The sequence below is a fragment of the Nuphar pumila genome, chromosome 2, assembly GCF_984573655.1.
Source record: "Nuphar pumila chromosome 2, dmNupPumi1.hap1.1, whole genome shotgun sequence".
In the NCBI taxonomy this organism is placed as follows: Eukaryota; Viridiplantae; Streptophyta; class Magnoliopsida; order Nymphaeales; family Nymphaeaceae; genus Nuphar; species Nuphar pumila.
The window spans coordinates 58,995,159-59,002,868 of NC_143250.1; positions in this window are offsets into that span (position 1 = coordinate 58,995,159).

Genomic DNA, 7,710 nt, shown 5'->3' on the forward strand with positions numbered 1-7,710 from the left:
AATTTTGGATGTATTCTTCAATTTTTCAATAATTAAGGAAAAATCCATAAAATCCTACACTTATTTCTAACAAGTTTGCTCATTTTGCAGGATTTTCTATTTTTGTTATTTCTTCTTTTCAATTATTGTATCAATTCAAAGGTTGTAATAAATCAATTAATGAGAAATTTACTTTATGCTTAGTTTAGAATGGATGAGCATGTAGTTTAACTTTTCATTTCTCATAATCAATATGTTACATTTTTATTTTCGTTTTCAATAACACTATGGTGAAACACGAATGGCACGAGCACCATTCTTATAAAAGGTGATTAAATCCTAAGTTGACGATTTGCATTTATGACCATAGTCAAAATGTGAACAAAACTTAGGGTTTTCATCTTTTATGGAATAACATTGGGTCCACACTGGATCTCTTTCAAAAAAAAATCATCATGTGTTTCTAAATGTTTTCCTCATTTATGAGAGTTTAATTTAAAATTAACTTAAGACATATATCAATGGCCATAGTTAGGATATATTGAGAGTTAATTTTATTTTAAACTCTATAAAGGCACCAAAATGTATTTTATTCTTCAAATGAATTTAAATACGATTATTATATAATACATTTTATGGCCATAGTCAGAAATGTATTATATCTTCAACCTTATTTCAATTCACTTAAAAAATGAAATATGCTTTTCAAAACCTAATTTCAAATTTCTTTTAATGCATTCATCATTTAAGATAGAATTGCATCAGCATTTTTCACCTCTTTGAAACCATTTTCAAATTTCCAAGTGAATTTTGAAATAATTTTCAAAAGATGTTTTTCATTACTAAATTCCAAGTCATTATTTCATTCTACTTTATAAATTCAATCTTATTTCCTAAATTTCATTTTCAATTCCCTTTAACTTTAGATCCCATTCCAAATACCCATTTTCGATTCCCAATTTTCAATTTTATTTTTAAATTTCTATCTTTGAATTTTACATTCCAACTTTGAATTTTATTTCTTATTTCTCTCAAAACCCCAATCTTGATTCTTAAATCAATTCTGACCTCAAATTCTAAAAAAAACTTGACTTTGAGTTCGATTTCCAGATCTTCAATTTCAATGCTTTCAAATTCATTTTAAATTCTTGAATTTTAAAATCGTCATCTGATTGGTGACATCTTTCAGTAAATTGCTATTATGATTTACCGTGTCTTTCCATAAATCATTATGCGACTCCAATGACTTTTAGCAAATCATCCTGCGATTTACAGTATTGCGATTTATCGCATCTTTCAGAAAATCATTGTTGCGATTTACAGTATTCATTAAATTTTAAACCAATTTCTGAACTTTCAGGCCATTTCTCAAAGGATGTTTTCAAAATTCATTCCCAAAATCACTTGGAAATTCTCAAATTTTCTGAAGAGCTTCTAAAATATGCATTCTTCTTAAGTTCAAAATCATTGCACAAGCATGATTCAATGTGCATTTAGGACTTAGAATAAATACTTAGATAATGTTTTAGCAAAGCAAAACACATGAATTTGACCCTTGGTTCGATTACCCCTGGTAAAGGCGTCAGGAACGGTCGAACCTCATACCGACGAGCGGATCCCGTCTCCCAGTTTTCCCACAAATATTTCAAAACGAAGGCGAGTCATTTTTTTTAAATCTTTTCAAAATTAAGGTCAAGTGAGACCCCGCAAAAGAATTCCTCTTTTTCTTTTTTTCTCTTCTCTCCTTCTTTCTGTCTTTTATTTTCTCCCTTTAAAAAGGAGGAAATAGAGGTCGGAAAGGAAGAGAGAGAATATTACGAGAGGAAAATTTTTGCGATGATCACAATAGGTTAATTAGAATAATTAAATTCTTGATTTTTGGTTTAGCTAATTTAGCATCAATTTAGAATGTCGACTTTTGATCTAGCATTTAATGTAGATTTTGTGCAATTCGTGATGTATTATTCCTACCCTTGAGTGAGTTGTGTATATTTTAATTTAGTTAGAGTAATGTTAGATTAATGTAGTTAGTTAATTTAATTTTGCATTTTAGATAAGGGCAATGTAGTCTTTGTGGTTAGAAAAACGGTTTTGGGAAGGAGGATAGCCATTCAAATTCGTGGGCTCTAATTAAAGGAAGTATTGACTTTGGTTAATCCAGCAAAGATAGGAGATGTGTCCCTCTACACATTTGGAAACATTTACAAAATTCAAATCTCTTGCCAAAAATGTGTTTTGTGTTTTAGGAAACGTTTTCAAAATGGCTCTTGCTTTTAATGAAAATATGGAAAAACGTATGAGTCCATAGGCTGGATGGTTTTTGAAGAGTAAGTTTTCCTATTTGAAATTTAAGGCAATTATGGATGGGAATTCCTTTCTTTCCAATTTCGTGATTGAGCATTCATTAGCCCTCTTTAACACTTTCTTAGTTAGGAATTAACATTGATTTGGTATTAATTAAGTTAGTAATTTTTGAACTAGGATTAGTTGGTAAAAATCGTGAATATCTATTTAGGTAAGTAGTAATGTTAGTTTATAATATAGTTAGGAGTAATTTAGGTTTTCATTAGTGTTTTAGGAAATAACAATTTAGTATTAGTGTAATTAGTGCCTCTAGGTTGGCGTGGACCCTATTCAAGCACTATTCTAAAACCGCCCCTAGTTAACCCTATCCGACCTTAGTAACCTTAGTTAGTCGACTAACCCTAGGCAATTAGCTAATCCTAGTTAGTTATTAGCCATAGTTAACTCTAGCCTAACTCTATGTACTAACTGTAGTTAGTTAGTTACCCTTAGTTAATTATAACTAATTCCTAACCCTAGATATTTAACATTAGTTAGGAACTAACCCTAGTTAGTGTCTAACTTAGTTAGTGAGTAATCCTAGGTAGTTAATTAACCTTAGCCTTAGTTATTACTAATTAGTAACTAACCTTAGTTAACATAACCGTAGGTTAGTAGTTGTTTCCATTAGGTTTTAGGATTAGTTAGATATTTAATTAATTAGTTAGTTAGTTAATTATATTAGCTATAGTATCTTAAGTTTAATTAGACTCATGTAAATAGATAGTGTAATTAGAATAAGATATTAGTTAGGTTAGAATAGAATTATTGTTTGTTTAGATTAGGTTTAGATTAGTTTGTGTACAATTTTATATAATTAGTTTAATTGTTGCCCTTTTATGTATTAAACAATAGCTTAGATTAGTTTAGGACTGTGTTTGTCTAAAGTTTAATGCTTTAATTTCATTAGTGGATTTAAATAAATGAATAGTGTATTGAAGTTCAAACCTGATTTTTACCATGTCGTACACTCGTCATTTTATGTAGATTTTTCTAGAGTTTTCTGAAAATTATTTTTCTATTCTCTACATCTGTTTGTTCACTGTTTGCAAACAAAAATTCAGCTCAATCCAAGTTTATTTGGTCATGTTTTTATGCATTTTGTGAAAACAACTTTTTCGGGTTTTCAAATTTCAGGTCCTGCGATTTCCAAGATTATCCTGATTTTGAAACGCTTATATCTGGAGATCCAGAACTTATTTTTCAAATATGTAAAATGTGTCAGATTCTTGGATTTATCAATTACAGAACAACAATGATTTCGGAAAAATTGGAATTCGTTTGACGCCTTAAATCTGTGATTTGCAAAAAGCTGTCAGAGTCCACTTTTGCATTCTTTAGGGACAAAACAGTCATTTAGTTTAATTGTTTAATTTAGTGTAGTTTTTGTGTTTTTAGTATTGTAGTTAGTGAATTAACAGTAGTTAGAGTAGTTAGCATGCATTTTCTTAGTTAGTTTAATTAGAAGTTGTAATTTTGGTTTTCTGTAGTTATTTAATTGTAGTTTAAGTTATGTCTTTGTTTAGAAATAATCTTAGATGTAGTTTAGATTTAATTGTTGATTATTTATTGATTTTTTGTTTTGATTGTGTTGGTTGATAAGTTAGAACAGGTTTACCGGTGTATTTCAAAGTTGAAGTGCAATTGCACATGCGGTGAAAAGACCGAATTGCCCCTGGAGATCTGCAGAAGACTTAGCTTCCTGCTTTAGTTATTTTTATAGTTTAGATTGTTTTTTAATTTAAATTATAATATTGACATAGTTGGAAACTTTGTTATATTAATAAAGTGTTATTTTAGATTTATTTCAGAATGTATCCCGTTCCCTGTGGATTCGACCCGTACTCGCCACTTCTGTGGAAAGTCGGTTTTTATATCTTTGGTTGATGATTTTCCCTTGTTTTCATTGAAAAATATCTTTTAAAAATATGCATTTCAAAAGTCAAACCAAATTTTGGCGCCGTTGCCGGGGAATGACAATTATATTTTGATTATTTCTGAGATATCAGTTTATTAATATGTGTTTAGTTTATTTTAGTTATTTGTTTTAGATTGTAGAATTAACATAGTTAGAAAAATATAGAATGCACATGCTGTTTTTTTTCGGATTCACTGAATTCCATGCTTCAATGCTTAATTAGACAGGTGAGTCTTAGATAACATAGTAGTGGTTTCATGTATTTACTGATTTACTAATTTAGATTAGAATTGTTTTCATCGAGTAATTAGATTGTTTTAACATAGCTTAAAATAGAGTAGTTATTTAACGTGCTAATTTAGATGTAGCTTGATTTTCATAGAAGTAATTCTAACATAGGTTAGCTTCTGATTTAGATGTTAGAACTTGTAGTTTGTTCATTTGTTCTTCTTTATGTATCATATGTATATAAGAAATAAAGTAGTTAGCTGTTTATATGTTTTGTTCTGAATTATGTTTTGATTTCATTTTGGATTTCATTGTTGACATGTATGAACATCCGATCCATCAATGTATGAGTTCAAGTTACAAGACATGAAGAAGCCTTCAGAAGTAAAACATTGACCAGATGAGCAGAAAACTATGGATTTGAACATGCATAGTGGTGGTGCAAAGTCCAGTCAATCGACAGCTTCAGAGGCTCGAGCATACCAGGTTGTATCAATCCTTTCTCCTTATTCATTTTATTGTTTTGTAGTGTGCATCTGCATTGCATGTTTGCATATTTTGTATGCCACTAGGGACAGTGTCATTCAAGCATGGGGGGATGGTTTAGATGCACAAAATTTTAAAATTTTTCTTTATGTCTGATAGCTTAAAACTCATAAAAGTAGGTCTTTAAGAATAAGTTGTAGCATATATGATTGTTTTTCTGCATGATCTGACAATTTAGAAATTTGTAAGCCCCATGTGAAATTTTTTTCTGATCTAATTTAAATAGAGTAGTTGTTTATGAAATAAGTTAAAGAAAATATAGTATTTGATTGTTAAAAAGTTTTAAATCACTTTAGTATAAGTATGCACAGTATGTTTTGTGGAAAAAGTGAGCAATTGAAAGATGTTTTTTAAAAAGGAGCTTAATAGAATAGAGCTACGTTTAGTTGTTGATGTCTTCGCGAGTCCTAGTAGTGGAACTCAAACACAAGTTGAAATGTTTAAGTCTCTTTACGAAAAGGATAACGAAGGGGATCATCTTCTTGTCTAGTTGATATCTGTGGCCTTTGTAGTTCGAGTAAGTAGAGTCTAAAGGGTGTTCTACACCTGATGCCTTAAAGCCATCTGGTTTGGGAGCCACTGATTTGAAAACTTGTTACATGGATGTAAACACCCCAAATTTTCACCCTCATCCAGTGTTTGTCCATTTCATAAGTCACTACAGATCATTGCATGTCATTGCATGTATTCTGCATAGCATTGCATGTCATTGCATAGCATTGCATGTCATTGCATCTCATTTTCGAGATCCAACACTCCTGTTTTCAAAACATTCAATCCAGATTTGAATTTTAAAGCTTTATTTCAAAATCAATTTCAAAATCTGGGTTTTTATTCAATACTCTGTCATTTTCCAACCCCAGGACTTCATATTTCAAAATATTTTCTCAAGGAAACAATCTGGATTCATTTCAAATTCAAATTTTAATCGATTTCAATTCACAGATGAGACCCATTGTGGTGGTGTCGCTTCTGAATTCCTCTATTCATTAAATTTCTCAAATTTTTGAAAGTTTCAGTCCGATTAGGACTCTGTCTCAGAGTCCTAATCCAGTCAGGAGTCTGTTTTGAAGTCTGTTTTACTTCCATTTTTAATCTTTTTCGTTTGTTTTCGAAATTTAGGTCATTTTACAGAGTCCAGTTAGTTCAGGATTCTATTTTAGAGTTCGGTCGAGTTAGGAATCTAACCCTGACTGTGTTTTCTGACTTATTTCATCATTTCTTGATAAAATCTTTTAAAAATTCTTTCATTTGGATGTTAAAATTTAAAATTTCAGAGTCCTAAGAGTTCAGGACTCTAACCCGGAGTTCCAGTTCGCATGAGACCCTATTTTCTAAAAATCTTGAATTTCAAATGTCAATTTTAACCCTTTTTTTAAAGCCATTTTCAGTGTTTATTTCAAAAATGTTCAAAATTCGATGTGGGCCCACTCAGTTGGCACCATATCCAGAGGAATTCTAACTCAGTTAGGACCTTATGCCATTTCAAAAATCCTAATTTTAAGTTTACTTTTGAAAATCTTTTGAAAACTCCTTTAATTTCAAGTTTTAAAATCACTTTTTGAAAAACTCAAGTAGGGCCCACTCGGGGTGGCGCCATATTCGAGTAAGTCAGGGCTAGACTAGGGTTAGTTGATGTCTTGGTTAGTGTTAGAGGTTTATAAGAGTCAAAACCATTTTGAAAACTCATTTTGAAAATTAGTTTTTAAAACTAGTGTTTTTAAATGTTTTTAAAGGTGTTTTAAAAACCCAAATGTGAAAGATGCCAAGTGGCATCACATTTGGGGGTTTTCTAGGTTTAGTTAGGGGCTAATTAGGGATTAATTAGAGTCCTACCTAGGTTAGAAAACCACAAAAAATCGTTGCCTTTAGTGGATTTATTAGAAAGAGTCCTAAAAAAATGAAAAACCTCTTAATTAACCCTAATTAAGTGACTTTTTGAAAAACTATAAAAAGGGACCTAAGGGGGGCCAAAAGGAGGGCTCTTTTCTCTCAAATTTTCGTGGCCCCTCTCTCCTCTCAAGCACCTCCACCTTTCTCCATTGCAGCTGCAAGCACCAAGGTAATATTTTTTAGTTTTATTTAATACTTTTTCATGTTTTAAATCAATTTTAGCTATTGGTGTCATCCCCTTCATGGATTAAACCATGGATTCAACCTCAAGAACCATAAAAAATCAGCAAGAACGATCCAAGAAGGTGATCTAACCCTGTTTTGGGTGATTTACAGGGATTTTAATCCATTAGAATTGATTTTAATATGGTTCTTTATATTATTAACCAATAAAATATATGATTTACCCTTTTTAATGGGTTAAATCTATGTTTTAAAGGTGATATCAAATTCCAGCCATTGATTCCCTGTTTTTAATTTATTTTCATGGTTTATTCATGTTTGTTTTACGTTCTACAGCATAAAAATAATTTTTATTTACTTTTTTATGGTTTATTTTATTTATTTACATTAGTTAATGCATGGTTTTTCAAGTTTCTTAAATTTCTGTGTGTTCTAGGTTTAGAACAGTAAAGATGATGTTATTTCGGATGGAAGCACTCATTGTTTATTTCTGATTTTTTTATATGTGGTGCATGCATGAGTTATTGAGTTACTGTAGAAAAATCAGAGGTTTTGGATTTCGGGAACCCTGTCAAAAAAATCAGACATCAAATCGGGTTTTTAAAGCTTTAAAATCGTGG